At 47.1% G+C, this 15,522-nt stretch overlaps 1 protein-coding gene across 6 annotated transcripts in view; it reads left to right on the top strand.

Moving 5' to 3' along the window:
* Nucleotides 1–15,522, top strand: part of Prr5l (proline rich 5 like) — a 174,566-nt gene that overhangs the window by 90,303 nt on the left and 68,741 nt on the right. For 2 of the 6 annotated variants that reach the window (XM_031371144.1, XM_031371141.1), the window contains exon 1: nucleotides 966–1,146. The exons of 1 other annotated variant lie outside the window; for it this stretch is intronic. The gene's annotated coding sequence lies outside the window, so the exon portion shown is untranslated. Of the gene's footprint in view, nucleotides 1–965; nucleotides 1,304–5,002; nucleotides 5,218–15,522 lie in introns of those variants that run through there. 3 more of the 6 variants (XM_031371143.1, XM_031371140.1, XM_031371142.1) reach the window with 2 other exon arrangements.

Here is a 15,522-nt window from a genome sequence, read left to right as displayed (position 1 = left end):
AAAGAAATGTTTTCAAAAAATGTTTTTTTTTTTTTGAGACAGGTTCATATACCCTAGGATGAAAAATTGAACTCATTAGAACATGATGCCCTAAACTCTTGGTCTTCTTGCCTCTACCTCCAAAGTGTTACAGTTTAGTGATTCTAAACCTTCCTAAGGCTGCGAGTCTTTAATACAGATCCTCATGTTGTGGTGACCCCCAACCATAAAATTATTTTGTTGCTACATAACTTTAATTCTGATACTGCTATGCATTGTGTATATATCCGGTATACAAGATATCTAATATTTGACCCCCAAACGGGTCTCGATGCACAGGTTAAACACAGGTTAAACACGATCCTATGCTAGGATCGTGATTGTTCCACTACCAGCTCAAATTCTTAGCACCTACCAAGCAACAACAACAAATTTCCAAAATAATTTTACTTTTTTTTTTTTTTAAATTTTCGAATTGGTTGGTTTTCTGTGGTTTCAATTCTGAAGATATGTCGTGTTCCTGAAACCGTCTCTTGGAAATTGAACCCCAGATGCTTAAATTCGTTTTGCAACGCTAAGGAAGAGACAGATGCAAACAAGTGTGGAATCGGTTTGAGAACCTTTCCTTAAAATGCATTCGCGCGTGCGCGTCCCAAAGCAGCAATTAAAAACTCTCTCAGCCTCAGAAATGTGCCGCAGAACTCCGGTCTTTTTGTATCTGGTCGTAGGAACACCTCTGGACTCCTGGGGAAGTTTCTTATCCTGGGTTTAGTTGTGGGAGACCAAACTCATCTTGGCTTGGCGAAAGATAGTGCAGTTCCCCAGATTTGCAGCATCCTCCCCTGCTTTTTTAGGACCACGAGCTTGGATTTCCTGAAGTTGTCGAAATGGATTTTAGCGCAGGGTCTCCCGCCTCCCCTCGTTGTTGGAGAGGAGGCGTGGGATGAGGTAAAGCGAGGCGGGGGCATTGGAGAGAAACCACAGCGATGTGCACCGGACAGGAAAAGTGGGAGGAGGAGGGGGAGGAGGAGAGGAGGCGGCCGTAAGTTGAGAGAGGAGGGAAACAGTCACCAGCCTGACTCTGAGAGCTACGCCGGAGAGAAACCTGGGCAGGACGCGACCCAGCGGAGTGCAGAGCTGGGAGAGGACCTGGGGAGGGCCAGCGAGGTGAGAACCGTCCGAACCGCTGGTTTCTCTCCAGCGAGAAAACTTTCCCTGGAACGCCGGAAACTTTTTTTCCTGAGCGCGCAAGAGTCTGGGACGGAGGCGAGCAGCGGGCGTGCGCGGCTCGGCTCGGGTGACTCACGCCGGGGACCCCAAGGGGGTGAGTGGGGAAGTCCCTGGAGGGCCTGGAGTCATCATTCTGCAACTTCGCAGGCTCGGAAAATAACTCTCCTGGCGTGATCTGGGGGTGGGAGTCGGGGCACGGGGACAGGGAGACTGAGGGGAGACTCCGCGTGGTTAAAGGAACCTCCGCATCGGATGCTGTAGGCGGGGAGGTAGACTACCAAGAGGTGGGTAAGGGAAGGGGCAGGCCGCCCTGAGCGTAGTGGGTCACCGTGGGCGAGGAAGCGCTGTGAACCTTTGGGGGGGGGGAAGAAGCGGGGGGGATCTTGCGGAGCGTGGGACCCATAGTAAGCTAGGAAACAGAAAAAGAATATGTTTGTCCCATCCCCCCACGGCCGGAGGGGCAGATCTACAGAGAGCCATGGGTGCTCAGGAGGCTACTCAGCTGGAAAACCGACCCTCTTAGCCATCCCTTCTTTCATGAAGGGAGGCGTGGGAGCCGAGGTAGAAGAGGGAGACCAGTTGGCCCGGTGCGCTGGGCAGGGTACTGTAGCCAGGGGACAGCCCGCGGGAGACCTATCCCCTAGTGGTGAGAAGCTCGGAACAGCTCACCGCGACTCTGTGCCAGGCGCCCACGGTGTCCCCTTTCCGCTTCGACTTTCGCGCCCGCTGGGCGTTGGGTCGGGATTTCCTCTGCGCGCCTCGTGTGCGCACTGCGCGTTTTTGCGCGCAGGGGGCGCTGTGGGGCCCGCGCCTCGCGACCAGACCTATGGTTCCCAAAGTTTGGGCTCTGGACTGCGACAAGGACCAGGCGTGTTTACAAAGGGTCCTTCAGGAATAGATGGGGTGCTGCCCTTTTTGGCAGTAGGGGTTTCCCCGATTCCTACCCTTGCCCTGCCGGGGATCACATGCCACCGCCACCTCTTCCTCCGCGGTGCCAGAAGCCCGCGTTTTGCTTGTCAGCAGTAAAGTGGAGAGTATTTATAGACGCCACTGCAATCCTGCGGTGTGCAAGGTTTCAATTACTGCGCTGCGTCGCGCCCCACAAGACGAGATGCTTACGCGCGGCGGCTCAGCCACACGTCTGCTGCGGAGACCCACATGGAAAAAAAGTCTCCAGGCATCCCTACTTGGGTGGAGTTTTGGAATTCTTGCCCATGCAAATTCAGATAAGGACCACACCGGTCCTTATCCCATCAGCTTCCCCCAACCCCTACGCCTCTGCCAGCTTCCAGCATGGCATCGATCAGCCTTCAAGACTGCTCTTTTGACCATTGTCAAACTAATACTTCCCCCACAAGCTTCAAAATGTCATGGCTAATTCTGCTAAGATGCTTTGGTGGTAGAAGGTGTTGTTACTGCTGACACTAAGCTGCAAGTGAGATAAGAGGGGAATGATGCCACATTTTAAAATTAGTCCCTAAGGAGAGTCCTTATACACCTAAGGAGGGTAAGTTAGTCTGCCCGGTGGAACTGGAGCAGAAGAGGCCTCATTCTAGTACTGAGCTCCAGCAACGACTTTGGTACTGTGGAGAGTGGTTTCTGTCGCACGTTGCCATCCGGAGATGAGAAGCAATGGTTGACCATGCGAGCTATAGTTGTCTTCTGGCTCCAGTGTTTTAGCCACACTTCTAACAGCTGGACCTATAAATGTGTGAAAGAAAGCAGGAAGTAGAAATAAGCCTGCTTACAGTAGGTCTCACCTGAGTCTAGCTGGTTTCTGAAGCGTTGAAGCTCATTTCTTTCAGATCTGGAAGGTTCTTGAGTATGTATCTATTTCAGTGGGTGTGCTTTCAGCAGTCTCTTTAAAGCAGAAGGACCTGCTTCTGAAAACAGGAGAAACTGTAAACATCTCTTCTCACTTTATGAAGACACTTTTTCACTGAGACTGGTAATATTTCCTTATCCTCACACTACTGTGTGCCCACTGAATAAGTGAGCCCACTGAAGCTCAGACAATGTAAGTAGTCCATTTTAGGTTGCATGCACAGGGGATGGAGGTCAGGATAGATCACAATTGATTGCTACTCTCGGTTTGGAGGTTGGAGATAGCCTCCCTTTCTGTTGGATTTCTCAGACCTTCACTAGATAATCATATAGTTGATTACATTTATGTGTGTGTGTCTCTGTGTATGTGTGTGTGTCTTACGTCTGTTTGTGTATCTGTATTTTGGTGCAGTGTGTGTGTGTGTGTGTGTGTGTGTGTGCGCGTGTGTGCGAGCGCGTATGGGTTGAGTCCAGAGGTCAGTGCCATTGCCTTCTTCCTTAATAGATTTTTAGTTTTGGAGTCAGGGCCATTCACTGATTCTGCTAATTGGCTGGCCAGCAAGTCCCTGGGCTCTGCCTGTGCACACCTGTTTGGCTTTTTACATGAGACCCGGGAATCCAAACTCAGGTTTTTAACCTTGTGTGGCAAACACTTGACCCATGGAGCCATCTCCACAGCCCACATGTTGTGTGGTGGTCATCGTCACCATTGTTTTCCAAATGTCATAGAGCAGCACAATTACTGAAAAAGCTCTTTATCGTGTCGAGGAATATCATTGCAATGATGACCTGAAAACCTCACACTGCTGGGCCTTACCTGAGTGTTCCAACTTCAGCTTACTCATTAACTTAGTGTATGTTCAACACTCAATCCACTCATCTAGAGAAGGTGTAACTCGGCACAACCCTTGTGAGCCTTCCACTCTGTACACCTTTCTCTGTCCTAGTGTTAGGGAGGTGTGTTCCCGTGGCCTTGCCCTGATAGAGTCCTGTACCAGGTAAAACAAATGCACAATCTCTTCTCAAACTACAGACATTCTCTCTTGAGTCCTCTTTTGCAGACCTGAACCAAGCATAGGATTGAACTAGCATGTGAGTCTCTGTGAATGCATACTTACAGTGCCTGTCATGCAGGGCTTGGTCTGTAGAGATCCCTGCCTCTGTGCAGACTGTGAACACATTAGAGGCAATGCTCGTAGATAGTGCTCATTTACTAACACCGCGGAGTCAAGCAATACCTCCATGGCTGAGATTGGAAGGGGAGATAAATTGTGTATCTTATGTAGGATGCAGGGTACAGGACCTGGAAACGGTGGTTACCTAGTAAGCAGAGGGCATTACTTTTATAAGGGAAGAATTCACATTGGAGTCAAGAGGGGACCCGGGACATAGATGACTCAAGACAGTGACTAGCCATCAGAGATCAACGTGAGATAATTCACATTTTGGCAGACTCCCAAGTTCTCAAGATGGTCTAGTGGTTAAAACGGATGTTCCTGAGTCAGGAGTCAGTGTTCCAGCAGCATAGGGGCCCTACAAAGGGGAAAAGGAAGGTCACAGGACTCACCAGCCCGAAAGGATAGTTCCATGGAAGGAAAGGAATGTCGAGTGGATATAGAGAATGACTGTATGCTGGTTTGAGAAGGTGTGGCCCTCAGTCACACAGCCGGATAAGACTTGGTGAATGTAATGGCTATTCCTAGTTACCATCTTGACTGTACCTGGAATGAACTACAGTCCAGAACTGGAGGACTCACCTGTGGTCCAGATCTTGAGGCTGGGAGACACAAGTTTCTGACTTGGATATTGGCATGAGATCTTGAGGCATAGTGGTCAAGAAAAGCTTAGGCCCAGGCAAGGTAGTACATGCCTTTAATCCCAGGAGACTAAGGCAAGGAGGTCTCTGAGTTCAAGTCAGCCTGGGACAAAGCAAATCCCAGATCCAGGTGTGCTGCTACACACCTTTAATCTGGACCACCCCTGGTGGAGGCCCACATAAGGACACTGGAGGAAGGAGGATTCACTCTTCGCAGCTTGCACTTATTCACCAGTACATCTGTTGGAACTTACTTCTACAGAAGACCAGCTGAAACAACTAGCTTGGTGGAACGGAGCAACTACTAGATTCTTAGACTTCCCGGTCTCAGCTGCCCATTGTTGGGTTAGTTGGACTACAGACTGTCCGTAAGTCATCACAATAAATTCTCTCAATATAGAGAGACATTCCATCATTTCTGTGGCTCTCGAGAACCCTGACTAATACAGTGAACATGCTGATGTGGGTCTCAGGTGGGAGGGCGGTGGGAAAGTAAGCCCCCTACCTCCTGGGAGGGCCTTTAGTTATTCTGTGCCAGCTGATAGAAGTGAGGGAGCCCTGGAGACCTGTTTCCATTTTAATTGGACTTGGCCCTTTGAGGTAACAGTCACTCAGTCTCTCTTTAAATATTCTTTTCTTAGGCTTTGCCAGTTTATAGCCTTTGTAGATCAATGCCTGGATTTCATTTCGGAGAAAGAGAGGGAAAAAGCCCAGAGGTTAGTGATTTTACCAAATTGGATTAATGTCTGTCTAGCAGAGTTTAAAGAAATACTGCTTAGTCTCCAATTACCATTAACTAAGAATTTAAACACTCTATTACATTGAAGCAGGCTTTAACAAAAAAAACTACAGTATTTTCAGCTGTAACATATTTTAGACACGTTTATAGAGTGCATAGAGATATCCTCTATATATGTCTATCACTCCACCCAGGTCTTACATTTCCATAGTAGATAAGGCATGACTTCATTATAAACTGGCTTCATTTTAAAAATCAGAAGTTTATGGCCAAGTTCAGCTACATTCCGAAGCTTCTGGAGAGCCCAGCTCACAGAGATAACCTAGAAGGGTGTCGGAGAGTGCTGACCTGTCCCATCTGATAGATCCTCCTCTCTTGACCATGGTCTTTCAGAAGACTTGGTAAACATTAGCCCAACTGCTGCCCAGCATAATTATGTGTGCAACATACTTTGTGTGTAATTATGTGTTCCATGGAACTGCATGTTTACTCATGCTTTTGTCCGTGCTCTTGTGCTCCTTGCTCGGTTCTGAGGTGTCCGTAGCAGAATCTCACACACCTATCAGGCTCAGGTTCAGCAACACCTCCTGTTTCTCCCTTCTCTTCTTACTTTACAGAACTTTTTCCAACCTTGCTGCCACTTTTCGACACTGGCTGAGTTCTTGGTTTTGTGGAGGGAGTTGGGTTGCTCACAAATTCAAGGATTAAGGAGAGGACTGTGTCGGGCGCCTTGGTTCAGAGCACTGGGGTATGTGTCCGTTTAAGCAGAGCCTGGAACAATAGCTAAAGGTTTATTTCTGTCTCCTTGCTCAGAGCTGGGATGCAATCCTACCTCTGGTTCTGAAATATGTCTGTATTAGCCAGCTGTAAACTGCCTCAGACCCTGTCACAACCTGCTCCTGACCCCAGCAGCGTAACTCCTCAGGGTAAACCCTTTCATATTTGCTGTAGAGTGCTACATAAATCCTTAAGCACTGACTCATCACCCTTTCCCAAATGTCTCCCGGAGACCAAGTAGACTTCTGCAGTCATTTAGAGAACTCGGAAGCATCAGGCCTCTGTCTCCCTGCTCGCCGCATGGAGCCCTGTGGCTACTTTCTTTGTGATGTCTGCAGGCAAAATTGTGGGTGGACTCGGTAATCCTGGTGTTTGAGATGATTAAAAAAAACTTACCTACCAGAAAAAACCTCATGGCATGGCCTTTTTTTCTTTTTCTTTTTTAAAGATTTTTTTTTTATTATTATTATTAGAAGAGGGCATTAGATCTCATTACGGATGGTTGAGGGCCACTATGTGGTTGCTGGGATTTGAACTCAGGACCTTAGTTAGAGTAGTCAGTGCTCTTAACCGCAGAGCCATCTCACCAGGCCCCATGGCATGACCTTTTACACACACACACACACACACACACACACACACACACACCCCTGAAGGGCAGTCTCAATGCAAAGTTGTTACTGGTGTTGGGGAGACCACACAGGTTGGAGAACTGAGCTTGGGCATTTGATGGAGACTCTGCCTTGAGAGAACTGTGACCAGGGACAAGGATCTTCTCCATTGTTCTGGACTTTACCTTTCCTGTCTGCAAACTTGTTAAGCCAGCCTGTTACAGAGGGTCATTCAAGATGGCCAAGGATGAGGTTCCAAGTACACACAGATCTGATATGTGGTACTATTCTTGGGAAGATGTGAACAAATGCCTACTCACCCTGCAGAGGGAACCAATGACAGAGTAAAGTAATGACACTTCCATAGTACAGTGTGGCGAACCAGTGAGTTTATTAGGGTTACTTACTGCATGGTAGACTCAAAGACAGCTGCATTCCCAAAAGCCTGTCCCAACATACGAAACCTTGATGTCCTCTTCATGTCAGGCGGCTTGACAGGGTGGGCAGTCTCTTATTCTCAGCAGTCTTTCTCGGCAATCTAAGTTTGTTGGAATGGGTGCTAATGCCTTTCAGTAACTTACTAAGTCTTGGGAGTTGCTTATTTCTTGCATCTTAGTGAGCCCCTCTCCTTGATGGATTATTTTAATACCTAGGAAGTTGCTACATGGAGGAGTCACAAGAAAATCCTATGAAACTACAATCTGTGGATCTGGTGGGTCTTCATGGGACCCTGGACTGATACCCCACTCCAGGATGTTGTCAATCTTGAGGTACCTCAGAACATAGTGTTTGAACCTAGACTCTGGAGTGTGAAGCAAGGTTTCTCCTCATTGGCTCTACTGACATTTTGAGCTGCAGAGTTCTTGAGCTGTGAGATGTGAGTGGCCTCTATCCACTAGACACCCATGGTGTCCTCTGCCTTGTCCTCCACAGTGGTAACAATCTATAGGATCTCCGCACATGCTGACAGCCACCTAGGAAAGCAGGCGGCTGTCAGTTTGATTTAGAATGTCGGCCTAGTCCCATCTTATCAACGCTGTATGTATACTAGAAACATCTGACAGAAACCAGGACTAAGTTTCAGCACTAATGTATCAGATTACCCAGGAGAGGGTCCAGGAATCTATGTGCTCTGTCACCCTTTATTCATGGTGCCATTCATGGTTTCAGTTAACTATAAGCAACCCTAATACGAAAACGTAAGCTGTGGAATTCCAAAGATAAACTTTTCATGTTTAAAATTCCACCCCCCTATTCTGAAGAACTATGTTGAAGTCTTGCTGTTCCACCATGTGCTGCTTGGCTGAATGAATGACACCTTTGTCCAGCATGCACCTTGTGTGTCCTACCTGCCGGTTAATGACTTAGAAGGTGTCAAAGGTATATCAGATTTGTTGTTACAGTGTTGCAAGGCTGCTGTACAAGTAACTCTTACTTTACTTAATAATGTACACTAGCTACAAATCTTTAATGCAGTATGTTATTGTTCTATTTTTATCAGTCTCTTTGTTCACTTCATAATTAATCTATTATAGGTGTGAGTTAGTGTATTGAGCGTGACAGAATCTTGACTCACCTGGGAGATGTGCTTGCCCGTGAGGGATTCCCTTGATTGTATTAATTGAGGTGGAAAGATCTGCCCACTGTGGGTACCATTCCCTTGCTGGGGTCCTACGCTATATAAAGAGAGGAAGGGAGGTGATCGGTGGGTTCATCACTCTCTGTTCCTGCACTGTCATGTATCTCTGTGGATACAGTGTGGTCCGCTGCATCAGGCTCCTGCTGCCTTGACCTCCCCATCATAATGGGTTCTACACTTGCTTAGAATAAACACTCTCTTCCGTAAGGTGCTCTATCACAGCAACAGAAAAAGAAGTTAAGACAACAGGTGTGTGTGCCTAGAAAAAAACACGTGGAATACATAAGGTTCATCCGTCTTTGTCGTTTGAGGCATCCATGGGGGTACTGAAATGCACCCCTTGTAGAGGAGGGGGCATCTGTATTCTTTAAAAAGGGATGGAGACTGTGTAGCTCTCTTTTGGATGGTGCAGATGTTAGGATTAATTATAATGTGGCAGCACTGGGATGGATCACAGGGATGAGGCTAAAATGCTCAGAGCCTCCCTGCTCTTTTTTATGGGGAGGGGGGTTTTGGGAGGATCCAACATGCTAGCCTGAAACAAGGAGTGTAGCTACTCCTGTGCTGTGCTGTGTGAACAGGTGTGGTAATGCTCCTAGCCACTAGAGTTCTACTCTGTTGCTTCAGTTGCTGTCTTGCTGTAGTTGTTTTCCTCGGTCCTGTGCATTTTCTCTCAGGCCTAGCTCAACACCCTACACAGGATTTCTCTGCCCCATTCCTTTAAGCTGTTGTGAACTGGGTACATTTTTCTCTACATGCTCAAAACACACCGGTCTCAAACTGGGGCTCTGTGGCCCAGACTTTTGCTTCAGTTTGCTTGTTCTCTCTCTCTGTCTGTCTCTCTCTGTCTCTGTCTCTCTCTGTCTGTGTTTTCTGTCTTTCTCTCTCTCTCTGTCTCTGTCTCTCTCTGTCTCTGTCTCTGTCTCTCTCTGTCACTCTGTCTCTCTCTGTCTCTGTCTCTCTGTCTCTCTCTGTCTCTGTCTCCCTCTGTCTCTCTCTGTGTCTCTATGTCTCTCTCTGTCTCTCTGTCTCTGTCTCTGTCTCTCTCTCTCTCCTTTTTTTGGCTTGCATAATTTCTTTCCTTTTTTTAAAAAACAAAGCTGGGAGAGTTGACACATGAACTTTGCAGCTTTTCTGGAAAGGACATGTGTAGTGGTATACATTGTACCACATGGCATTCCGGAGGCAGGGCCAAGAGGAGCATGAGTTCAGGGTCAGCCTAGACCACTTATTGAGACTCTGTCTCAAAAAAGCATTGAGAAGGGGGATGGGGTTGTTCTTTATTTTGTCACAGTCCTGTATGCCTCTTTAATCTTACCTGCATTCCTGACTTAGACCATTACTGAGTTTGCCCTTTGTGTGTGTGTGTGTGTGTGTGTGTGTGTGTGTTCCTATCTTTTTCATTAATCATGACCACATATTCTCTTCTCTTATTTTTCTTCTTATTACTACACTCCCTCTATGAATTGTCTTTATAGCCAGCAGAGTAGGTGTTGAATGCGATAGTGTCTGTCATTCAGTCCTCATCTTACCGAGAAGGCATTGTTTGCTTTTTGAGCAGTGGTGGCAAATGTTTTTAATCCCAGCAATTGGTAGGCAGAGGCAGGTAGGTCTCTGAGTTCAAAGCCAGCCTGATCTACATTCATAGTGAGTTTCAGAATAGCCAGGGCTATACAAAGAAACACTGTCTCAAACAAACAAACAAAGCAATAAAGAAAGCTCTTACCTACAAAAGTTTGTTTTCTCTTTTCAAAGTCTTGCCCACTCCTCGTTCCCACACTCCTGGGTTATGGGTATGGATGGGGAACCTGGAGCTTTCAGTTGACCTCCGATGGGTCATTTCTGAGTGCAGTCTAGCATTCTGCCTCTGGTTGTTTGACCTGACCATCTTCAGCCGTAATCTTCGTGGCCTGCTACAACGATAGTTCTATCTTTAGATGTTTCCTAACAGAGCCTGGGCTCACTGCAGGTAGTTTCTTTAGTCTTCTTTATTGCTCGATGGCTTCCTTCCCCTGCTTAGGTCTTGGCATACACTGGAGTGTGGTTGAGTTCCATAGAGTTTGGCTTCTACAAGAATGACTACATTGAGACCACTCTGCCTTTTTGCCAAGGCTCTCCCTGACCTATTACCTGGGGAGAGAAATTGACATTCTCTTCATTCTTTAAGGAAAAGAATTTTATCTCTTGAGAGAGGACAGACTTTTCAAGAAACAGCACATTTAATGTGGGGCATATTTCCCAGTACTTCAAAGTGCCTTTGGCTGCCAGGCAGTAGTATTGGACTACTCCTTCTCCTGTCATTGGTTTATGTATATTATGTGTCAGAATTGTAATTTGCTCCATAATGGTGTGTCTCCGCTCTGCCTGTGTCTAGACTTTCTGGCTTACCGTGGGATAGACGCTGCAGAATTACTGTGGATGACATTCACTGGCGACACCCAAACCATGCGTATTCCAAGAAATTTGATGTTTAAGTGGGGCTGTCAAGGTGACCATACAGAAGTGTGGTGTTTCCCACAGTTTCACTTAACTTGCATCAAAGAAGGGGGGGCGTGGGGTGGTAATTATACAGTGGGTTTCTGGTCCAAGTAGTAATGTCATATAGGTTAGTTTCACTTATAGGAGAACTAAATTTCCAGTGTCCTGAGTTCTGTACACAGGGACCTTCTGAATCGAGGTCAACCCTGGAGCTTGTATTCTTTTTGCTCTGATGTAGAAGAGTATCCAAATTTGGACTTGCAGATTCTCTGTTTGCTTCCCAGGGAATGCTGAGAAAGTGGGCCGTCTTTCTCATTGGGCCCTTTCCATGTTGTTTATAGGAGCCAGTGTCTGTCTTGCCCATGTGGCCCTGATCTGCAATGTCCCTGTGGATGTTAATGCTTAGATGGATCCGTGCCGAGCAACAATGAAGAGAATTTTCTGGATCCTCTGAAGTGAGAAGGATGCTCTTCCTGGGGACTTAGCGAATTCCTTTTCACCCCCTCATTTAAACATTCCTATTAGGTACTTTCTGGGTACCAGTGCTGTTGCTTGGTGTCCGGTTACGGTGTAAGACACAGGTGGAGCCTTTGCCTTAAATGATTGGTCAGACTCAGAACAATAAATACAAGGACTGAAGCTTGCCCAGTTAAGAGGTCTGGAGAATCAGGTCTCCTCCTGTGAGAGTTGTCCAGGTGAGGTGGAAAGCCTTGTGACGCTCACAGGGTGGAAGGCTGGTGTTCAGCTTCTTGGCAGCCTTGGAAGCCAGCACATGCCTGTGGAAAGCAGAGGGTTTAGGAGCCCAGACTTTGTGGATCCTGTAGGATCTCTTTTTGGGACACGTTTGCTAGTTTTCTGCTTTGGGGCAAGGGACTCCTAGTTCCTCAGTCTCCATCTACAACCTCGGAATTATAAAACAGTCAGTAATCTTATAAAGGTAGCCTTTGGATTTTGGTGGAAATTATTGACAATAATAAATGTAAATTGAGACCTGGTCCATTACAACCAGACTTTATTGATAGTTAACGTTAATCTAACCAATAGTAGTAATGACAATGCACCTGCTGTGATAGGCATTTTATTTGATGAAACACCTCCATTCTTTTTTTTTAATTGTTCTTCCTTCCTTCCTTCCTTCCTTCCTTCCTTCCTTCCTTCCTTCCTTCCTTCCTTCCTTCCTTTCTTTCTTTCTTTCTTTCTTTCTTTCTTTCTTTCTTTCTTGCTCTCTTTCTTTCTTGTTTTCTTGCTTTCTTGCTTTCTGTTTGCTCGTTTGAAACAGGGTTTTTCTGTATAGCCCTGGCTGTCCTGGAATTCACTCTGTACCAGGCTGGCCTCCATCTCAGAGTTCTACTTGCCTCTGTCTCCCAAGTGCAGGGATTAGAGGTGTGTGCCACTGCCATCGGACAACAATCCCACTTTTAATAGCAGCTTCTTCCTGACTTGATTTTCATCTGATGGGCCTGGGAGCATCCCTGGAGTGTGGATTTAGTTTCTTGTGTTGGCTTGGGGAGTTTTGCTTTGCTGTATGGCTCTGAGATAGCTGGAGCACTGCAGGCTTGCCCTGTCTCTTTGTATCTCTGTGTAGAACACGGGATGATTTGTTTCAGTGGAGGAGTAGACTATGGAGTGATGGTGAGCTCAGACAGAGGTATGGAATTAACAGGTGAACTTTGACGAAGTGGTGGGTCATCACCAATGATGGGTTGACGTTGGTTGAGGGCTGTGCAGTTTTGGGGGTGTCAAGCTCCTGTGGGGGTCTCTCAGTGCCTTTGGCTGACCTCTGAGTCGGGTCAACAAGGAGGTGACCACGCAGCTGACCAAGCAAAGGAAAATGTTGGCTAGTGGGAGGATTGTTTTAAAAACCCTAAATGAACTGATAAAGTCAACAGAGAAGTGGCTTGTCCTGGTCTGAGATCACTGGGGGTCATAGACTATGAAGGAATAAAACAGAAACCTTTATGTTTGGTCTCTAAAAGGCCCAGCCAGCTGGGTATTTTTGAATTATTAATCAGCAGTTAGAATTTTTTTTAAATCACACTTAAGAAAATCTGAGATCTAGGGAGATGGATCAGTGCAAACATGAGGGCCCAAGTTCAAACCTTCAGCAGTTACATTAAAAAGCCGGACATGGTTGCCAATGTCTTTAACTCCGGCATTGTAAGAAAGAGACAGCTATGCTAGCCCAAATGGCAAGCTTCCAGCTTAGTGAGAGATTCTGTCTTAAAGGAACAAGGTGGAGGAGGATAGAAGCAGAAATCAGCGGTTGATTTCTTCTTCTGTCCTCTGCTTGCATGTGCATGTTTGGGCATCATCACCCTCTGAGTATGTGAGTATAACACACACACACACACACACACACACACACGAATCCTAGGCAAGTAAAACTGGGCTAATATCCCAATGTCAGGCTCGTTGGGTTGTGCAGTGACTGCCTTCGTTGACCTGGGTAAGTGTTGTTTACTAAGACAAGTTGGTCTCCCCTTACCCACTGTTCTGGTGAGAGCCTGCTGAGTCCTATTGAGTCAGTTTGTGATACATGTTGCAAAAACAAAACAAAACAACAACAACAACAATGTGGGGGTGGGGTGAGAGAAATGACCTCATCTTTCATTTCCCCTTCCATCAGGATTTACTCCTGGCCCCCAGGCTGTAGAATGCCTGTGAATAAAATGGAGTGAGCAAGCACATGAACAAACTGTGGGGAGTCTTTGAGGTGGCATGCATGGTGTGCATGCTGTGGGCTCTTCTTTGTTGGACTCTTGTCTCATCACACTCATCAGTGTGAGACCTTAGATAGATTCATCACTGTGTACCCCCACAGCCTTCTCTGTGTGTTGGGCATGGTAACTGAACCTGATTCCTGGTCCCTGGAGGAGCTAGGGCATGGGCTTTCCTGGGTTTGGGTTGCTACACAGTGAAATATGTGACATGTTTCGATCTGAGCACATGTGAGTAGAGGTGTCTTAGTTGGTGACAGACGATTGCTGCTCGCTTAGGGCTCACTCCTCCTGCATTGCTGTTTTGCTTTGCTTTATATACCCTAGGACAATCTGCCTGAGGAGAGGGTGATGCTGCCCGCAGAGGTATGGGCCCTCTCAATCAATCATCAATCAAGAAAATGCTCTGCAGATTTGCCTACAAGCCAGTCGGGTGGGGTGATTCCTCAATTGACATTCCCTCTTCCCAGAGGACACTAGCTTCTATCAAACTGATAAAATCATGACCAGCAGGACAGGTACCATCTGCCAGTCACTGCTGCTCTGTCTGTCTTTGAGAGGAGGATGTAGGCATGGCAAGTGCCTATGTCTGGTGGGCCCCAGTCACTAGCTCAGCCATTCCCATCATCCTTACAAAGGCAGCTCTGCTGCTGTAAGAGGATGGGTCAGCTGAGTAACCATGACTGTGAATGAAGGGCTGAGTCCTGGTGAGTCCCTGCATTGCAGGGAGACACTGGCTCTTGTGTTCAGGATGCAAGGCAGGAGCTGCTGGGCTCCGGAGAGCTTGTGAAATGGGCTGTTTTTCTGTCTTCCTGGGAACTGGATTCTCCTCTTGTTCTGGGAGGTTACATCAGACTGGGTGGCTCTGTCTTTGACTTTGTTATTTACACTCAAAGTGGCTTTTTCCTGGAAGCCTCCAGTCATTACCAGTGACACACTTCTTTATTTTAAGCTGCTGTGTCACAACTCTACTTCCTTTTTTCAGAGGCCAGGCTGGAGCCTTAGTGGATTGCATTTGCATGTTCATCTTCTTTTACCCTTGTAGTGGTAGGCGCGGTTCCGATATCACTCCTCACCACTCGGCCCTGTCCCCAGGCCCTGTCCTCATCCTTGACTTTATGCTCCATCGTCATTCCCATCCCTATCTCCATTCCATCCCTACCCTTGCTTTCATTCTTCAACCCATCCCTGGGCCCCAACCCCATCCTCATCCTCACCTTTGACTTTGAACTCCTCCCCATCCCTATGCCTAGTCTCTGCTTTTGTGTGCCCTCTACAACATTTTCGTGTCCCCAAGCCCCAGCCCTGCCAGCTGTGGGAACAAAGAGGGACAACAAATCGGCTTCCAAGAATCCCATCATGGGCCTTGCGTTAAGAGCTTGCCAGAGAAACTATGTGGGGTACCTAGAGACCCAGGCCAGTGATGCCTCTCAGGGGCTCTGTGATCCTCATAGTACTTTGTGGACCCAGCACTTCAGATGTCCAGAGAACTGAAGTGGACCATTCAGCACCTAAACCTACCCGTTTAAAGCACTGTTAAATGACAATTCAGGTAACTTGGTCCTTCAGAAGAGAAATGCAGGGAGACACTAGACCTGTGCTCTCTGTGATGGTGGTGGAGGTAGTGGAGATGGTGGAGATGGTGTTGGAGGTGGAGGTGGTGGTGATGGTGGTGGAGGTGGAGGTGGTGGTTGTTGTTGTTGGTGGTGGTG

This window comes from Mastomys coucha, unplaced genomic scaffold (genome assembly GCF_008632895.1).
Source record: "Mastomys coucha isolate ucsf_1 unplaced genomic scaffold, UCSF_Mcou_1 pScaffold15, whole genome shotgun sequence".
NCBI lineage: Eukaryota > Metazoa > Chordata > Mammalia > Rodentia > Muridae > Mastomys > Mastomys coucha.
The sequence above is the reverse complement of the archived record's forward strand: the minus strand, read 5'-3'. Positions and strand labels throughout refer to the sequence as shown.